This window comes from Urocitellus parryii, chromosome 3 (assembly GCF_045843805.1).
Source record: "Urocitellus parryii isolate mUroPar1 chromosome 3, mUroPar1.hap1, whole genome shotgun sequence".
In the NCBI taxonomy this organism is placed as follows: Eukaryota; Metazoa; Chordata; class Mammalia; order Rodentia; family Sciuridae; genus Urocitellus; species Urocitellus parryii.
This window is the reverse complement of record NC_135533.1, coordinates 92,238,685-92,254,259: the sequence shown is the minus strand read 5'-3', so window position 1 is coordinate 92,254,259 and position 15,575 is coordinate 92,238,685. Positions and strand designations below refer to the sequence as shown.

At 42.7% G+C, this 15,575-nt stretch overlaps 1 pseudogene; it reads right to left on the bottom strand.

Moving 5' to 3' along the window:
• Nucleotides 1-14,374, bottom strand: part of LOC144253714 (large ribosomal subunit protein eL42-like) — a 41,855-nt pseudogene extending 27,481 nt beyond the window's left edge.
• Nucleotides 14,375-15,575: the final 1,201 nt, after the last annotated feature.

Genomic DNA, 15,575 nt, shown 5'->3' with positions numbered 1-15,575 from the left:
GGGTTTGGGGAGTGGAAGAAGTGCAGGCAGGTTGGGTGTAGGGTGGGGAACGGCAGACCATGTTCCCAGCCCACTCCTAGTGAAAACATGTTCGATGTGCTAAAATAATCAGGTTCTATTTTTTCCCCTCTGCTTTTCCTCAACTGGAGGAAATTAGACCAAGGGGAAAAAACTCAAAGCCCTTCCGATTTGTCCCGCTTTGTAACATTAAATTGGGATGGAGTGTGTGATGGGGGCGGAGGCTGGCTTCATAATATAGTAAGTGGAACCTTTTAGCTTCAGTAAGTGAGTCTGACTCAGGAATGTAGGCGATTGTATCTCAAAAAAAATCAATATTAAGATGCACAATTGCTCCCTTGGTATCGAAAGAATGAGTTGATCTACATGCTAAATGACAAGCCTCTTGATAACAGGGATTATGTGACCTGCCTTTCCAGCCAGGGCTGCTGGGGACTGTCCTTTAGGTCCCTAAGGCTGAGATAATCTAATTAGAACAACAAAGACCAGGTCCATTTGAGGAGAAGGCCACCGTGGGGGTGGGTGGGGGTCCGGGAGGTGACAGTGAGTGTGGGGGTCTTGGGTTGGGGGTGGGGCTCCTGCAGAACAAAAAGCATGTGTGTGTGGGGGGGGGCTGCTGGGGAGGGAGGCCCAGAGTGGAGGGGATGCCTGTAGAAAGAGGTGGACAGAGGTCACCTCTAAAACATGACTTAATCTCCACTCTGGCTCCACAAACACTGCCACTCTGGCTCCCAGACTCTGGCCAGACTTAACAGCACCAGTGATCAAGGCTCCAGACATCCAGACACTCAGAGGTCCCCAGCCTAGCCCAGGAGAGAAAAGGGGCCTACGCAGCACTTGACCCATTGGACCAGACCGCCCCCTTCCTCTGGGAGTTCCCCACCATGCCAGGCCCAGGCCCTGCTAGGAGATCTGCCTTCACCCTGACAAAGCAAGAGCAACAGGCCCAGGTGTTGCTCCTTCATGAAGGCGAACATTATTGGAAGAGCTGTCCCCTCCTCTATCCTGATAGCATGTCCTGCCTGTGTTTGGAGTGGTAAATATTCCCTTCTAAAAGATGATGATGGTGATAGTAGCCAGAAGGGTTTTGTAACTTCGGGGCACCTGACTTGTTTTCTATCTGCCATAATAAGAAGCCTTTGTTGATTCCGAAAATGCTTCTGAAATTGTATCAGAATTTGAAAAACAAAAATCTCTGAAACTGCTTTGTTAAACACACTTCTCCTCAAATGGTTTTAAGTTTTATCCTCACAAGTTCCTTTTTCTTTGGGGGGATAAAAAAAATCAGCTTCAGAAAGATTTACTCTTAGTTCCTGTATCCTGTATTCCCCCCCCCCCCGCCCCAACCCCCCAACACACAGTCTTCTCACTCCCAAGGTGTTTCAGCAAATGCTTTTTGAAAAAGCTGTTTTGAGTACCCTGGAATCCTAAGCAAAGCAGGCCTTCAAAAGATCAGCAGGTGTCCTGTTTTAAAAAGCAAAATGGCTTTGCTATTGCAATCATTTCACAGTGTGCACCCCAGTATGCAGAAGGCAAGGGCCCTGACCTGGGGGCAAGGTGCAGAGAGGGCTCAGACACTTCACATTGACCTCTATGGACACCTGGGGTCTCAGAACACACAGAGGGACAGGACTGGCCAGGAACAGTCCTTTGCGTTCCCCTGAACCACCGGGTGCAGGGTACACAGGAGACATGTCTTTCATTAGCTGGGTGGAGATTCCCTTTCCACTTAGTAGTTCTCCATGGTGTTGAGGAGGCTGAACTAGCCCATCACTTAAAAATGAAGAGGAGCGTGCACAAGGTCAACTCTCCCCACCCAGGGCAGTAGAGCCGCTCTGCTTGAGGCTTCCCTTCTCCTCTAGGAGTTGCTGGGGAAGGGTGATGAGGGAGTGGAGAGGGCTTCAACTATCTTCCAGCCAACACTATGGATCCTATCTAAAGTGAAATTGGAAAAATCTGGGAAGAAATTTTAACATTAAAACATCCCCATTTCTTTATTCCCTCTTCTCTATTCCCCCTAAGACAAACTCTTGAGTTTCTTAGGGACAGCCTCTGGATAAATAGTACTCAATTTTGGCATTATTTTTATCATCAGGGATAATTAATTATTTTTATACCAGGGATAATAATTGTCAGGTGTGTGTGTGTGTGTGTGTGTGTGTGTGTGTGCACATACATGCATGTTTGGTTAAAAAAAATGTTACAGGTTTTTGCTAAAGAGGAAGAAATTAGGAACATTTTTTTGCATTTGCATTTTTTTTAAATTTAAAGAGCTAAACAAAATTTTTAGAGTTGTTATCTGTATTTGACTTCCTTCCTAAGTTTTGAAGACCAAATCCTACAATAAATGATAGTGAACATCCGCTCAGCTTGAGTTAAGATGGTACACGAAGGCTTAGCAATCTCTTTCCTTGATTTATTCAGGTGCCAAGAATTTCTATTAAATTAATTTTCTTTGCTACATAATTGAGTTTGGTTTTTAGAAAATGCTGCCTTCATCTGAATTTCACTTTGACCTACAGTTGGATTTTAGAAGGAGGTTTTGGTTGAATGAATGAGAAGGGAGAAGGTGAAGGAAGGGAATTCCCAAGTCCTCCTTTTCTAACTGTAATGAAATATACATGCAGATTTTAAAAAGTTAAAATTAAATTCACCGCTCATGTTGACTTTAATGTTAATTACTGACAACTTATTACATCCTCTTTATTACTGGGGTTGCCAAGAAATGCTTCCTAGTTAGGGAGAAAAGCCTAGTCCAGTGGAACTCACTGGGCACATGTCCAGACTGTGATTCAGGGCTAGGTCGTGTGGGCTGGTCACAGCTTGACTGCTCTCTGTATGGGCTCTGGTAGTCAAGAAGGTAATATAGAGACTTAGGCCTTATGGCTTGACTGGATGGATGGAGAGAGTCCTGGAGAACATTCTGGGCAGAAGGACACACAGAGGAAGAAAATTCAGATGCAAAAGAAAGACACAGTTTGGGTCACTAGCAGGTTTTTAGCCAGATTCTGACTTCAGCAGAACACCTTTATTTGGAGACAGGAAATGAGGCTAGGTGAGTAAGAAGAGGCCAGATTGTGGTAACCTTCATGTTTAAGACCAGAGTGGCCACTGGCACTTCTTCACCAAGACATCACCATTCAGTGATGGGGCTCCATGTTCTTCTCTCTAGCTCACCAGGCAGCCACTGCCAATTCATCAGATTTGAATTTTGAGATGAAATCTGTTGTCTATTTCCATTCCAAGCCAACATATTTAGATTTGATATATAGGTATATAGGAAATGGGGGGGGGGATACTAAATGAAGAAAAGATGAATGGAGACATAAATTCCAAACTCCAGTTACCATTGATTTCAACCTTTTCTAACCCAATCAGGTTTTAGGCTAGAGCTCAGTATGATGAGGAGAACTCTAGACTGGAGATCCTAGGCCTTATGGGTGGCAAGTGGTGACAGAGAATGGGAGAGCACTGTCTGAGACTGGGGTCTCTGATGACCTCATGGTGGTGGCTAGCCTTCTGTCTGGGAATGTTCCTGTGCAACGGTGCAGGATGCCTAGCTGCTGTGGCAATGCCCTGCATGAGAATGCTCTCTGGAAAAGTCTTAGCCTCCACCTTGATCTCAGGAACATAGTTCCTAGGAATAGAGGAACTCTTCTCCTAGACAACCACAATGTTTCACCAACTCCATTATTTCTAAAACTGCCTACTTAACAATAACTTTAAACAATGGACTTTCTTGAGAGCTACACAAAGCTCCTGACATTGCACATTTCAACTGTAAACTGCAACTGGGGAAAAGCTACATATATGTTTCTAGCCCTATAACTTTCTGAGTACAAAGAATAATGCTTGCATAGTCTTTAACTTGATAATGAGGCCTATACAAATAAAGATGGCTGGTGTAAACTCTTTAGATCTGCTTCTCCATCAGAGAGCAGTACTCCATCTGATCTCAGCTATTATATTTTCAATATCTGCTCTGTGAGTCTTTATTTTTCTAATCCCCCCTAGCCCCTCACTTGAACCTGCTTGATTGGCTGTGCTGGTTGTGGCACTTTTGCTTGAGGTGCAGTACAGCCCCTAACTCCTCCCATCTGTGCCTTATTTTCTTCATTGGTAAAATAAAATGAAATGGATGAAGGGTACGGTCTGTCCTGACATTGACTTTTTAGACTCCTATGGGTGCCAACAGAAAAGCAACCAGGCTGAGACTTGCAGGGGTCTCCTCTAGGGGAGGAGGAAGAGGAGAAGGTATCAAGCTGCGGAGGGGAGGAAGAAACCTAGGTTCCAGCTAGCCCACACCCTTAGTTTATGGCTCCTGTATAAGTGAGAGTTGGTGGAAGTGGATGCTGTTTGTGTTGGATGGTCCACATGGTACAGAGCACATTGTTTAGGCGCCTTGTGGTCTCTCGGTAGAGAGTCGATGAAAGGTTTCATCCGAAAACAGATTTCTTCAAGGATCAAGGCTGGTGGAAAAAATCTGCATATCGTTGTTTGCCTCCCTCTGGATTACCCTGGCTTTGTCCTCATCTTCACGTGGCCAGTTTGGCAGATGTCCCCACCCAAAGGGACTTCCCAACAAAGCAGCCTTTCTTACTGATGACTTCCCCTGCCTCTCTGTTTGTCGACTTCTTTGGCCTCTGAGGGATGCATTTTGGAGACATGAGGCAAGGCAGGATGAAGTCATGGCTCCACTCAGGAGGACTGGAAAACTGTGCAGTCTTTCATGCATGGAGCTGCGTGTCCTTTATCCAGGGAGCAGAACCAGGGTTGTTACCCCATTCGCCATGTTGCTATCAAGAGATCAGCTCTTGGGAGCCAGCTTTCCAGTGGCTCTGGTGAAACTTCAAGAATGCAGATAAGGCTCAGAAACTCGGAGCCATGGTATTTGAATGTCCCAAGAGGCATTTTTTCAGGCTTAGCTTAATTTAATAATTTATTTGTACTTCTTAAGGAACACAACAAGACTCTGCTTTTCTCCTGAGATGGGCCTTTTCTCCAGGTCCCTACCTGTCCATTCAGGGGCCAAGTATGCCAGGGCCCCAGATGAAAAATTCCATGGGGCAGGAATGATGTCTTTAATTTGCTTCTTTTTAAGAAGCTTTTTGACTAGAAGCTAAACAAAATAAACTTCCCTCTCTATTGTTACATCTTAAAGCATCTGGGAAATACATGAGCAAAAACAATAAGGAGAAAACTAAGCATTTTACTGACGTTTTGCATTTCATAGTTCTAGTCCATGGCCGGAAATGAGGAACTGGGATTGGAAGGAGCTGAGCTTGTTTTTGACCCTTGAGTTGGGCTTTGTTGCTTCCATCTATCCCAAAATCTGTCCATCCTTTCTCCTGTCCATCTGTTCAACCTTCTGTCCATCTATCCATGCATTCATCCATTCACTCATTCAAATAAGGACCACCTCCTGCCTAGCATTGAAGTTACCATGGTGAGTGAACAAGACAGATAGATCTGGGCTGCATTTTTCCCAGTCCACAGCTGGAGGAGATAGAGTTTGGGAATGGGTATGTAAATGAACTTTTGCAAGCCCAGATCGTTTTCTGTAGGTAGGATAGACTGTATGTGGACTACTTTCTGCTCAAAGATTCTAATCTTTTAAAAACAGGAAATTTTTCTTTTGGTCATAGAATTTTTGACTTTAGAATTTGTATATCTCAATTGGGGAAAATGCTAAAAAATAATGAACTTAGCTGATCTTCTTGGTCTATGTGTCTTCTTGATCTATCTGTCTAACCATGCATTTTGCTCTGATCACTCAGGCCCTGATTTTTCTTTTCCTCAATGGCAAATGATAGTACAGTCAGCTCTCTGAAACATTGGGATCTTCATCCATGGATTCAACCTAACTTAGGTTAAAACTTTTTATTAGGTAAAAAATTCTGCCTGTACTGAATATATACAAATTGTTTTATCTTGTTATTCCCCAAACAACATAGTAGTATACCTGTTTATGTAGCATTTGCATTGTATTTGATACTGCAAGTAGTCTAGAGATTATTTAAAATATACAGGAGAGTGGGTGTAGGTTATGGTCAAATATTAAATCATTTTATATCAGGGACTTTAGCAACTGCAGTTTTTGGTATCTATAGTGGGTCCTGGGACCACCCCCATGACAAAGAGGGGTGACGGTAGTGGCTCTTCTCTGTCATTGTTGTGAGGATCACTGCTGCTTAGCACAGGGCCTGTCATACCATAATTCTTGAGCAACTGGGAATGGTTTTTCCCATTGAACCTCAGAGTGGGTTGAAACAGAGCTCTCTAGCTTCTGTGAGGATGATTAGTTGCTATCAGTAACCAAGATTTGAATGTGGTGCAGTTTACAATTTCTTAGCAAAAATTGAGTTCCTCAACATATTTTCCTATGATAGCAAGCAATTGAATAGGGTTTTAAGTGAGGTAATGATGATCTTTTACATAATAACTTACAGAAAGCACTCCAATTACTCTATAATGAAAATTAGCATTTTCTTTCTGTGTGAGTTTCCACAACATAAATGTGGCTACCTTCCCCTTAAAATTTTACCTGAAATAGTACTGAATTATACCTGGAGAGTTGAAAAACTCTTATTTCTGAGTACAAGGGAGAGGGAAAGGAGAAAAAAAAATAGAAGGGTTTTCTTTCCAGGTATATACAGCTTTGGAAGAGACTGGGAAGGATCCTGGGACAAAAGGAGACAAAAATAACTGTCCAGTAAGCAGAAAAGACAAAAGTGTGGGTTGCTCTGGGCAGAGTGGTTTCTGCTACTTCAGGGACCTAATTAGTTTCTCTGCCATGGTGTGGCATTTACCCCAGGGAGCAGATGCTGCACCTATAGGGTAAATTTTACATTACCTCATGGAAATATAGTCCCCATTCCATCTGCTTGCTTTTTAGGGAGACTATGAGATGGTCTTTCATTCCATGAGAAGCCCCAAGATACCCCAGAAAGTAGCTGGAAAGTGAACAGATGTGCAGGTTTCTTCTGGCCCAGAATTGGCTGGCCTACAGAACCAGCCTTCTTCTACCACTGCAGTAGGGACCTCTGTGACTACTTCTTTTTTTCTCTCCTCCTTTCTTCCTAGTCCTTAAAACCTCTAAGGGTAACTGTGTTTTTCTTCTGAGCACCCACCACAGTGTGATTGTATTAGTTTCCTCTTGCTGTTATAACAAATGACCACAAACTTAATGGCTTCCAGAATATATTTATTATCTCATAGTTTCCATGGGTCAAGAGTCTGGATGTGGCTTGGTTGGGTTTCTGCTCTGGGTCTCATGAAACTGTAGTCAAGGAATCTGTTGCCAAGCTCATTCAGGTTGTTGGCATAGAGTTCATTTCCTTGCAGTTGCAGGATGGAGGGAAAAGGATTTTTGCTGACTCTCAACTGAAGACTCCTCGGTTACTACAGGCTGCTGGCAAGTCCTTGCCATGGAGCTTCTCAACATGGCCACTTATGTCATTACCCCATGTAGAAAAGTTCCAGTGTGGATGTAAGGCAGGGCCTTTTATAGCATAGTCATGGGAAAGACATCCCATCAACTTCATCCCATTCTACTGGGATGAATGCAGCTCCCACCCACTCACACTCAAGGGAAGGCCATTAGGGGTGTGGATCATGGGGGTCTATGGTCTGCCTACTATTGGGACCACCACAGTTTTCATTTTCAACCGATGTTTTAGTGGTGAAGGAGAGTTTGGGGCTCTCACTCCAGGTTCTCTGCCACCAAACAGGCCTCTTCTAGATGGTTTCCTCATTTATTCCAGGCCCAGGCCCTTAGTCTCACCTCTCATGTATTGTCCCCTATGGACAGTCTAAGCTACCCTTCTGTTGCTATCGTCTATCTAGTCACATGCACACAAGACCTCTGACATCCCCTCCATGTCTGAATCATGCAAACATCTTACATCCTGTCAGTCTAGCTCCTAGTTGTCTCTCAAATCTTTCCTTCCTTTCATTAGCACTGAGAGCTGCTGAATGCAACCTTTCCTTCTTTCTTCCTTCGAGAGCCCCCAACCAAATTCTCCGCCTGCCATTTCACTTCTTCAAATCCATTTTCATGTCCTGTCTCTCCCCCTATGTCTTTTCACATATTTCAGCAAATCCAAACCATCTGTGGCTTTCCTCTGGCACCCTGTTGTTTCATACCTCTGTGGCTTTGGACACCCTGTCTTATGTTTCCATAGTGCTCTGCTGTTACCCAGGTTCTCCCATTTGCCTGTCTGGAAAACACCTACTCATCCTTGAGACCTCGTCAAGATCCTGGGAAAATTTTCTTGACTGCAGACAGAATTTAGTCCCACCCCTGACTCTCTCTTTTGATTCACTTCTGATTATATTTTTGTTTTTGTTTTGTATATACCTAACTAAATGCACCACATCTTATACTTTTGGCTTGTTGACTGTCCTCTAGCCTATTATGCTTGAGGAAAGAAGGTGTAAGTTACTTGTCTTCATCTTCCCAGCACCCAGCCCAGAAATTCAGTGCATAATAATCAACAAATATTGCTAAATTGAACTAATAGTTTTGAAATTATATGGCTAGCTTTGGAAAAGTTATCAAATCCCACGTAACATCACTTTGGGACTCAATTTTATGAAATTCTTAACTTCTTTCCCCTCTCAATATTCCTTTGGTTAGCTTGCAATCATTATCCTTTCCCCTTGAGAGCTTAGTAGGAACTATACGTCATTCAATGAGGAGTTTTAATTATTTTTCTTCCCAGGAATTATTTCAGTTCTGTGACCATGGAGAGCATTCTACAACAAAATCAAACTTTTCAAATAAATATTCAGCCTGAAAAGCAAGCATTCAACTCTCCAAATCCTGATATTTCCTCCTTCACGCCCTGCCTTTTTTCTAAGCAACTGGGTTCCAGCAGAAAGGACACCTTTTCTCATTTGTTCCCCTATGATACCATAAAACTTGCTACCCCAAAGTGGGATGGCAGTCAGTCCCAGACACTGTCCTTGTGGGAAGCTGCCTGGCTCAGTGGTGAGGACAGGCACCCTGGACGGTGATGGAGGGCACACCTTGCGTCACTGTCCATGGTAGCCTGGTTCAGTGTGTTGTCCTGGACCCCAACTCCTGGCTTCCTATCTTAGCTTCATTATTTTCAACTCTTGTTACCCAGAACAAGTTCTTCAGCCCTTCTGTGCCTCTATCTCCTCATCTGTGAAACACAGTTATTGTGAGAATGGAATAAGATGGGGCAGATGTAACAAGAGTTGTTCACTTTCTAACATTGCAAACATTCACCAAATATCAGCTAGGTAACGATCATTATCCCAGAACTTAATTTCTACTTTTGTACATCAAATGAGGTACCATGTTTTCTGAAATTGGTCCTCTTCAGTTTTAAGATATAGATTTTTTTTTTTCAGAAAAGATGTCAAGGTGAAAAGATTGGTTTCTCTCATACAACTTTTTCTAAAGGGACTTTCATTTTTCCTAACAAACAGTGTGGACAATGTCTCCTGCTTTGGGTATTTCTGTCTGTAAAAACAAAACAAAACCAAAAAAATGATTTTCCAGAATTCTGAAGGTTTATTTACTTGAAGTTACTCTCTGCCTTGCATATGCTAGCTTATTTCTTGATTTAAATTAATATATTCAAACACAACCAACTTCTTCCACCTGCTATAGGAGGCTTGATGTTTGTATTTCTTTGTTCCTTTCTAGATGGTGTTCCATGGGCTGACTGGGGTCTCTCCTTCTGTAGCACTCCTTGTCAAGACATCCATGGGAAGAGTCAGGGTTGTGGCCATGTATGCATCTGAGCAGAGGAGTGGGAGTGACAGCATGCTGTGTTGCAGGAGGATATGTGAGGGAGCATGAAGAGAAGCAATCAGAGGAGTGTCCCTTAAAGACAGAGCTACGAACAGCACTGATAGGCTTGAGACTGAGTATGCCAGGCCATATCTGACTCTCTCCACTCACCTCCGATTCTCAATAGAAAAAAGAAGCAGGGAGGAACTACCTCAGAGCTTGGAGGTTCCATCACATGACAGGTGTTGGGTGGGGCCTGCCCATAAACCGCATCTTCCATCAACTCTGAGAGGTGGGCACAGGTAGTCCTGCTTGACCAATGAGAAAGGTGTGACCTTTCAAAAGTCACACCATTAGCAAAGTGCAGAAACAGGATCAAATCCAGGCATCTCTCTCAGCAGTCTGTTTTCCATTATCTTAAATTCACTGTAGCTGAAATAAAAGAGTTAAAGATCACCTAATTGATACAGATCATCCAGTGTGGGAACACACAGACATTGTAATAGTCTTTCTGGAAATACTGGGCTGTCAGTTTCCCAGGCCATCAAGATAATTTCCTGAGTACTTGGTAGTTGTTAAAAGGATTTAAAAAAAAAAATCTGTCAGATAACTTTTCCAAGGAAATGCCTATCAGCTAAAATGATTTGAGATAAAGGTAAGCAGATGCTCAAACAGACCACCAAGGAGCCGAAAGCCTGAGGAAATCTAGAAGGATTCTGACAGGTAACAGAAGAGGCAGAGGGACAGATGGCTCAGATCTAGGAAGCCACAGGCAGTACTGGCACCTGTCATGTGTAATCGTCCATGTCTCTATTCTTTCATTGGAGTTGGAGACTCTCAGAATGTTGCATGGAAAATAGCTACTCTGTAAAAAGGAGGAGCATATTCTTCTATTATAGGTTTGCATTGTTCTTCATTTTCAAACAGAGAAAGGAAGAAATGGCAGACCTGAGAGTGCAGGCTAATTTTCTTCCTTATGGTATGTGCTGCTTGGTCAAGAAGTGTGGGCGAGTAGGTCGACATAGAGATGGACGCATAGAGATGGATGCATGCAGCAGCTTAGGAAGTAGTGGGGAGCTTCCAGCTACTCCTCAGTTGTCAGAACAGGGCAGAAAGTCTAAGTTCAGAATTTTCAAGCAAATCTCACTCATATTTTTAAAATTTCATTAATTACACCAGTTTCTACAACTAATTTTAAATGATTACCATTTCACAAGGAAGATTTGAATCATGTATATTTTTCCCTGAAGTCTACTTAGAGAGGGACCAACATGATCAATGACATTGTATGTCCATCATAACCAAGGACCTAGTTGTCAATGAAAGTGTTAATATTCCCTGCTTTCAAACCAATGATTGAGTTACTTAGTTTCTTTAATCAGGGCTCTTAGCAAAATGAAAGGGTGTTCCCATCAGTGAGTACCAGGAAAAAGTTTCACCAGCAAACATAATTTTGAAGTACTAACTATCCACAGATCAGAAGACAATCATAAGTGACACTTCGATAGCATTGTTAATAAAGGTGTCCCCAGAAACACAGTCTATGCTATAATCAACTATAGTCAACTAATGAACATTAATGGAAATATTCATTTAATGAAATATTTTAAAATATTTTAAAAATTTAAAAGTCCTTAAAATACCTTCTCCCAAATTACATGGGAGACTTAGCATAAATTGCTTCTCCTAATTTTAAACAGATTTTCAATTTAATTGATTTGAAAGCTGGGCTGCCATTATGGTTAATGTTTTGATACCATTTTGTTAATGACACCCTGCACATATTGGGTATTCAGTAATGTGTGAAATTAAATTGTATTATTATAATATAAAATCTTTAAATGGAAGTATACTTTTTGAGACTATTCCAATTTAAATAGTGTTTAATATATATATATACACACACACATACATATATGTGTTTACATATACATATATATGTATATGTATGTTAATATTTATGCACAGACCTGCCTGAAATATAGCCAGGAATTAATCACTCCTAAGCTTTGCATAAATGTTTTTTAAAAGCTACATTTAATTTCCAATTAATAGTATGAAAGAGTGGAAGCAATTTGCCTAATGTAGCTCAGAGAGTCACAGCTTGTCATTGGTTGAACAGTGGGTGGTGACTCTGATCAAATGGTCTCTGCTGTCTTGTCCTGGAAAAGCCTATTATTTTAAGACTTGTTCAGATTGGAGTATTGCTGGGCTGAGGAATTGGGTGGTGTGGAAAGAACTGTTAGAGAGAACATGAAATATTTGACTTCAACCACATTTCTAAAATGTGATGGTGTTGATGGCTCTTTTTGTTAAGCTTTGGCCCTGCATCTTTCCTTCATTTATTTACTTATTTATTTTGAGGACAGGAATGGCTAAGTGATGATGACTCTTCATTAAAAACTCAGATTTTGCTGGCATTATACACATAGATTGCATTGTGAGCCCTTCCATTTGATTCCAAATAACATACATTAAGAGGTTTGTTGTCAAGCATCCAAAGGGAGGAAGATGGCAGGAGGTTCGTCTGTTTTAATTTGATTGATTAGTGACCTACATTCTAGATGGCACACCTCTAAAAATGTGGAAAATCACCCCCTCTCGGGTAGAACAACTATGCTAGAAGGAAGTTATAGCTAATATTAACTGAACCGTTTTCATATCCAGCACATCCCGTTAGATCCTCACCACCATTCTCCAAGGTAGGCTTCATTCTGGTCATCTTTGTTGTACAACAATTTACACTAAACTTTGTGGCTTCAAAGAACACCCCCCCCATTACTTTTTGTTCAGTTAAGGCCCTTTCTAGTGATTTCTCATTGACCTATCACTGAAAAAAATCATAGGTAGAGATGTGAATGTACTCTGGGCTCTTTCTAGCCCCCTTATCATCATCAATCCCCTCATTGAGTTGTGATTTCCAAGTGCCACAGACCAATGCAGGAGGATGACATCCAGCTCAGAGTTCAAGTCAGAGCGTGCAGAGGCGGCTCCTGGATGGAACCATGACCCTTTCCTTCCTCCCTTGGGAAACCCAAAGCTTTGCCTCAGGAGTGAATCAGACCTGTGGGCTGCAGCTGATCCTGATGATCTTGATTTGTGCCTCACCATTCATGACACCCAAATGCTCTTGGCCTGCTCATGTGAGGATCCATGTTGAGGAAGGGGAAAATGGGACAGAAAGGATAGGATTAGTGACCAAGGTCCGTGGGGTTTTCCATGGCATGTACACATTATCCCTGAAACTAAACAGATGAACACCTTTTAGTTAAACACTAAATTACGTGTTATCCAATTTGTGTTCTTTTGTCTTCCTTCATGGCATGTGTCAGCCTGTTTTCTACTGTTAAAACAACGTATCTATGACTAGGTACTTTATACTGAACAGAAATTCTTGGCTCAGAGTTCTGGAGGCTGGGAGGTCCAGGTTAATGGGCCTCATCTGGTGAGGGCATTCTTGATGGATCATCCTGTGGCAGAAGAGCAAAAGTGAGAGGGATGGGGAGAGGGAGAGAGGAGGGCAGAGGGAGAGGGAGGGAGGGAGAGGGAAGCCGGGAATTAGGAATCCGCTCTCAAGATAATGGCATTAATCCACTCATGAGGGTGAATCCCTCAAGGTCTAATTTCCTTCTAAAGGTCCCATCTCCTAACATCTCTGCATTGGAGATCCACTCTCCAACATACGACTTTGAGGGACACATTTAAACTATGGCAGGAAGGGAAAAGAAAAGGAGAGGTTTCTTTTTGTTTCTTACTCCCCTCCCCAACCATTCTTCCCCCTCTTTCTCTTATTCTTTACTATTTAGATTGGATTTTGTTATGAGTTAATTTCTGATATATTAAAGAAAAAAAAACAAATAAAATCTCTTGATGGAAAGGAAAGAAATGTTACTCCCGCCCTGTGTGCCTCACCCCCACACTGAACCACTCCCAACTCCTTGATCTGGCCTTCATTCATTTGGGTACCATTTCCAGCTTAGAGAAAATGCAGGGTCATCCTCAGGTACTCAACCTTGATCCACCTGTATCAACAGCTGCCACTGGTAAGAGATCCAAGAGATCTGCCAAGGGCCTCCTCTGGGTTACAGAACGAGCTTTGAGTGTCTTCTCCCTGGGGGTAAAGGGGGTCAGAAAATGGAAGCAAATCTCTGTCATATTCATATTTTAACACTTATTCTGAATCTCCACAGGCAAATGAGACTGGGAGAGCTTAAGTTCAAAGGTAATGCACCTTCATCCCTGTGCTTTTGTTTGTTGCTTTTACATAGAATTGATGCTTTTCTCACCAGGGGAAGAGCCCTTGTCATCTCCTCCTTTCTGACAGCTCGTAAAAAGTACCATAGATTGGGTGGCTCATACATAACAGAAATTCATCTCTTGCAGGTGTAGAGGCTGGAAATCCCAGATCAGGATCAGCATAAGTGGGTTCTGGTGAGGGCCCCTTCCAGGTTGTGCACCCCTGAGTTCTGCTTTCATCCTCCCATGGAGCTCTTGGGGGTCCCTCTTATAAGGGCAACTAATGTCACTCATGAGAGCTCCACCCTCCTGACCTACTCACCTCTCAAAGTCTCCACCTCCAAGTGTTATCATTGAGGGTGAGGACTGTAGCATGTGAATTGTCAGAAAGCCCCTACCTCAAAGCCTCAGGCCCTTGCCCAGGAAGGCTGAGAATAGAAACCTCCTTTCCACAAGGCACAGGAGACAAAGGCCAAGGATATTACCATTACATGCTGCCTGGCAATGTGGTTGCCCAGCCCTGACCTCTGTCTGGCAGGCCATGTGGGATCAGGTCCCCACCTCCCCTGCAGGCTCTGTTATTCAGCCTGGGACCCAGCCTTTTGGGTAAACTGGGATGAGTCTCTGCAAGGGACTTCCCTGAACATGTCTGTCCAGGTCTCAGGCTCCATTTCTCTCTCCCCACTTCTTCTCTCTCTCCTCCTCCTCATGCTGGAGTGCCAGGTCTGGCAGTCAATACTATGGAACCAAAGCACATGTGGCCACATGTGATCCGTTCAAGGTGGTCAGGGAAGCGGTATGCTGTTGACCAGCTATGTCCAATTAGGGTGCAGAGGACAGGCAATTGAAGACAAACTGTCAATTTCCAGATGTGTTGAATTTGTCTTATATTTTTCAAGTCCATAGCACTTCTTTATTTGCAGAAGGTGAGGACAGATGACAAAAACAGACCCTAACATAAACAAAAGTCAAGTTGATCTTGAAAAAAAAAAAAATCAGAGTATAAAGGGGGAAATAAGCTGACCTTTCTTGTGTCATTTGAAAGGGCTTTGACAGCAATATCAGTCCTGGTGAAATAAGACTAGCATTTTTAAAAATAGATGCTCCCTATTTTAAAAGAATATTTCAAATTTTTATCTCATGACTGTGCAGATGTAATGGGGGAATATGTATTATGGCTCCTTCCCCTGCAGCTTGGAGGCAATGGTCAAGGGCTGGTGGAGAAATTTCAAGGGACTGTTTGCATGGAGAATTGAAGAGTGTTATGAGTGAAGCTCTCAAGATGTCACACGTGGAGGAGGTACAAGAAGTCTGGGTCAGCAGGGAGAAAGATGCTGATGATGTTTTGTCTGGCTCCTTTTTTTTTTTTACCAAGAGAGACACTGGGGGAAAGGTGGGATGAGAATATATTTCTTTTCTCCTTCTCTTTTTTCTTCCTTCTCTTATTCAATGTGTATTTATCAAGTCATGGTACAGAATGTCACAGAAAGTGGGAGGTGGCAGCAAGGAAGTGGGCAGGGTGCCTCTGATGACCAGGAAGCCCATCAGCCTGTAC